Here is a 5,244-nt window from a genome sequence, read left to right on the forward strand (position 1 = left end):
TTTGTGTGTATGTATGCAAAAGCCTCAAGCTCTTATTCAGCAATCTTGCTCATGACTGGTATTCCATCACCTGAGCCATTCTTCCAATCCAGCTTTTGACTGATAAATTTTATATACTGTTGCAAAGAGTGCTCTGCCCAGGCTGTATGCAAACTGAACTTCCCAGACTCCTTTACATTCTTAGGTTTTATTTCTCCAGGAGTATCAACTTTTAAACTACAAACATTTTTTGAGGGTAATGTCTAAGCTGTAGCCCAGATTTTTAACTCAAGAAATCTTTTTTCTTTTGTTTTAGTGGGGGGGTCTGTTCCTGGGGCTTGAACTCTGGACCTGGGCGCTGTCCCTCTGCTCTTCAGCTCAAGGCTAGCACGCTACCACACAGCGCCAATTTCGGCTTTTTTCTTTTTTGCTTAACTGTTGCTGAGGAATCGAACCCAGGGCCTCATGCATGCAAGGCAAGTGCTCTACCACTAAGCCCCCTTCCTAGCTCCTAACTCAAGAATTCTTATAAAGATAGATGAACACACACATTACATATCCTGAGTGTACACTGTTAGGAATGTGATCGTAAGCTGGGTCATGGTGAGGTTTGAGGTTCAAAGCCAGCCCAGGTAGGAAAGTCCCAGAGACTCTTTTCTCCAATTAACTGAAAGAAAACTGGAAATGGCACTGTGGATCAAGTGATAAAGCATTAGACTTGAGCTGAATAGCAGAGACAGCTCGCAGGCACAGATTTCAAGTGCCAAGTGTGTGTGTGTGTATGTGTGTGTAAAGAAAAAAGGAAATGTGATCATAGCCACGAGTTCATTGCTAGCATAATCGCTGCTCTCACAAGATGGACAGTTTTTCCAGTTATATCCATGCTCTTATATATCACTTGCATTGGAAAGAGAATTATTCATCCATTCTACTTTCCACAAAGTTGCATGATTAGCAAGCATGATTTAGAATGGGAGTAGCCTCATACTTCATGTTCCACATAGGAGTCTTTCTTTCTGTATATCACTCCCATAATTCTACATACTGGACTTGGCTTTATTTTTTCAATGTTGTCTTATTTGTAGTCTTCTATATTGTATTGAACCTTTATATTTAAACACAGAACTTCTCTTTCTCCTATTATTACTATTGTTTCCCTTACTGTTAGCTCATGTACACTTGGGAAATAATGAACAGCACATACACTCACAAAAAGAATGTTCTGAGAACCTTCTTCCCATTTAAAATTCGCTTTAATTTACAGAGAACTTACAAAGTTAGAACTCAATGTACTCATGTATAATGTATTTATAAGCAATACAAATTTCATATTTTCTCTTTACTAAATTGTCTCTGAAACACGTGTTACCTCAGGTCCATAGGTGTTCTGGTGTTATTTCAGTGAAGCCAGAAAACTTTCATTATACCTCAAGCAGCACCATCGATTGTTACTGGAAGTAACTGTTACTGAATGTGGAAACTGACCCCAGGAGACAATGGAACATAGAGGAATAACAAAGTTCATGTAACCTTGTGCTTTCCTTTTTACTGTACAAGAAAAGTATCCCAAGGCTTGAAGGAAACTCTGTCCCTGGCTTTTTCGAATGAGTTCTTTACTCATATAAAATTTTTCTGTAAACTTCTAGTTCAGAGAGTTACAAAAGGAAATAATGTACCACTTGAAGGACAGCATAGAACAAAAGGAAATAACGTTTTTTTTAAAGTGTTTTCCTGCAAAGGAACAAAGACATGGAGTTTTTGAAGTGTCTTATGGATGGATATTTCACCCCTGAGTTGATTCCCTTGATGCAGGCGTCAGTTATCAATTCCTTTGGTCTGTTCTTGAATTCTCCAGAGCAGTAAGGATTCCAAAAAAAGCAGGATCCAGTGAATATGATCAGCAAAAGGAGCCTCTTCTCTGACCAGTACTCCTTTAAGGAGGGTCCCAAAGACATATCTGGGATTTTTGTTTGCTTGTTTGTTTAGCTTGTGCTGCTTCTGGAGCTTGAATGCACAGGCTGGATCCTGTCCCTGAACAGTTGTCTTTCCTGCCCACCTGCCCCCAAAGTAGTATTCTACTGCTTGAGCCAAAACTGCACTTCTGGTTTTTTGGTTTTTAATTTGCCATAAGAGTTTTAGAGACCCTCTTACCTGGTTTGGCTTTGAATTAAGATAGTAAGAAAGCTAAGTGACATCAATTGTATAGACTTCTCTTTTGAAAGAAGAAATATTAGATGAAGCTAATATTTGACAATTTTTAAAGGAAGAGAATATGTGTAGCAAATAAGCCATAAATAACTCAGCAAAAGTAGGTGCACTGAATCATTTTGAAATTATTTTTTCTTTTTTTATTTATGAAAGCTCAGCTTTATTTAATAGAAACATTTGATGAGAGACAATGTGTTGTTTCATTCTTTACATATTTAGAAAAGTAGTTGCATTGTGACTTAACTAAGTTAGGCTGAGTTGAATTTATTCACAGTGCAAAACTTGTAAAAATAGAAATCATTTTTGAATGTCAAACCGTCTTTCATTTCTTCACCTTGAGATTCATGTCTCTCTTCTTTCTCTATATGAAATTATTTTTTCTGCTTGAGAAGATTGTTGATCTTGTCCTTCCTTTTGGGGAAACTTGAAGGTAATATTTGCACTTTTTGTTGGTTGTTGGGCTTGAAGTCTGATCCTGGGCGCACTCCCTCATTCTTCAGCTCAAGTTGTGCACTCTACCGCTTAAACTACAGTACCACTTCCGGGTTTATGGTGGTTAATTGAAGATAAGGGTCTCATGGTCATTCCTGACCAGGCTGGCTTTGAACCACAATCCTCTGGTCTCCTGAATACCTAGGATTACAGGCATGAACCACCAGCACCCAGCTAATATTTGCATTTATGTACACTGAATGACACTATGTAAACAAATAATGGAAATTGCAGCTTTTCAGAAAATTTGCGGTAACAATAAATATGTCCTCCTTTTCCATGTTGTTTCATTAATGACTCATGAGCTATGGGACCCTTAAATTAGCATTCTCTGCCATCTGTGCAGGTGTATTTACTATCAGGAAATGTTCTTAGAGAAATATAGAAAGACTGAAATTTTTAGAAAGCAAAGAATATAAGGTAAGATAAAACAGCACAGAAGGAAGAACATTTATTACACAGAGATTAAGCAGAAGAGATTTAGAATGATAAAGGTAATGAGGAATAAGACTAGTTGATAACTATTTGTTCAATAAACAAAAATGGTTCTCTAAAACAGTTTCTGGTATACCTTTGTTAATATCATTTATTCATTAACTCTGGAGTTATTCCTTCACTTCTGTCACAACTGTTAATTTGCCTCTGCCGTTTTGGTTCCATGACTAACCAAAAAGATTTCCAAATCTCACTTAGACTATTAGCAGTGACCATTCAAAAACCTGGAATCTTTGAATTTCCAGAATTAAACTTCACCTGACATCTAAGCACATTCAAGCCAGAATTGCTGTGACCTAATGAACAAAACATTTTTTTCAACACAATATCCTAATATAAGTAAAGAACATGAATTAGGGTGCATTGTCAGGTGTCAGTATGGCAGGAGCAATTATATATTCCAAGTATGGGCGCTTTATTTTGCATTTACTACCTAAAAGTTTTTTGGTTTTATTTATTTATTTATTTTTGCTATTTTGCTAAAGGCTATCACTGTACCACTTGAGGCACAGCACCATTTCCAGTGTTTTTCTATTTGTGTGGTACTGAGGAAATGAACTCAGGGTTTCATGCATGCTAGGCAATCACCATATCATGAAGCCACATTCTCAGATCCCTAAATGATTTTCTTAATTTGACATTACATTTTCATTCAGTAAATATGTACCATAATATTGGCCAGGTGCTAGGAAATAATGTAGAAAATAATAGAATATAATAAATCCAGTAAGGCTAGATCGAAAATGAATAACCCTCACAGTCTTGCAAGGGCACAGAGGGCTTATCTCATGGAGATGTATCAACACGCTGAATGAGACAGCTCCTGACCCACAGCCCACCTCCAGATTGACTGGGCCATCTTGGGTTCCAGACACCTGGGGAGGTTTGGGCACATCCTACAGCACCCATTCTACCAGTTCCTGAGAGCGAGTGAGAAAGAGAGAGAGAGAGAGAGAGAGAGAGAGAGAGAGAGAGAGAGAGAATCAGAACTACACTTAAATCGGGTGCCAATGGCATAAAACTAACCTAACTACACAGGAGGCTGAGATATGAGGATCATGGTTCATAGACAGCCCAGGCAGGAACGTTTGTGAGAATCTTATCTCCAAAGAATCACCAGAAAACTGGAAAGGGCACTGTGGGTACAAGTGATAGATTGCTAGCCTTGAGCTGAGGAGCTCAGGAACAGTGCCCAATCCTAGAGTTCAAGACATATGACTGAAAAGTAGTGTACTTCCCACCACAAGAAGTGGACTGAATAGCACCCATTGTCCTAGGGAGCATGGTAGAGAAGTCAGGCCGAGCTTCCTGTGAACTTGAGGTCATAAGTCGGTCACCTGGCTTCTCTGTGCCTCGGTTTCCCCAGCTGCAAAACTGAACAAAGTGAAGGATCCCTTTCCTCATGGGGATAGGGTAATAATGAAAGAGAGCCATGTTTAGGTTCATAATCCCACACCTGTTGCATGATTAATAACAGGCCCCACCTGAGCCCTTCCTGGTATCTACCTGTCATATGCTCACAGAATTGCCAAAACCTTATCTGAATGCTGCTCCCTCTCTGCCTAGCCATTCTCCAGAGATCTCTCTGTATAAATCCCTTGTTTCCTCACAACTGTCCTGTGAGGATAATGAGGTCCAATGGTTGAGGCCCTACCAAGAGCTTCACGTGTGGTCAAGAATCCGCTGCTGTGGTCTTAGTTTGGGATAATCCATCTAAACCAATGACTGAGCATGGTGCCACATGTCTACCAGAGAGGTCCAGGCCTGGTGGAGCATATCTTTCACAGGAGGACTGTGATTCAGCCCAGCCTGAGCATATAGTTTCTATCTCAGAAATGCTCAAGACAGAAGGGTGGCTCATCAGAGCCTTGGAGAAGAAAAAAGCAGGGGGTCATGGTGCCCCAAGACGGGTGCTTGACCCAGGGTAGGTTGGTGTTGGGGCGGTCACTAACCTGTGCTGCTGGGAGAAGCTGTTGGCAGCTGCTCCAATTGGGGCAGCAGCGATGGCAGCAGCATTGCAGACACTTGAGCCCAGAGCAGAAGAGTAGGGGAAGGGACCAGGTCGGGGAT

The sequence above is a fragment of the Dipodomys spectabilis genome, unplaced genomic scaffold (genome assembly GCF_019054845.1).
Source record: "Dipodomys spectabilis isolate Male_0828 unplaced genomic scaffold, ASM1905484v1 ptg000057l, whole genome shotgun sequence".
Taxonomy (NCBI): Eukaryota; Metazoa; Chordata; class Mammalia; order Rodentia; family Heteromyidae; genus Dipodomys; species Dipodomys spectabilis.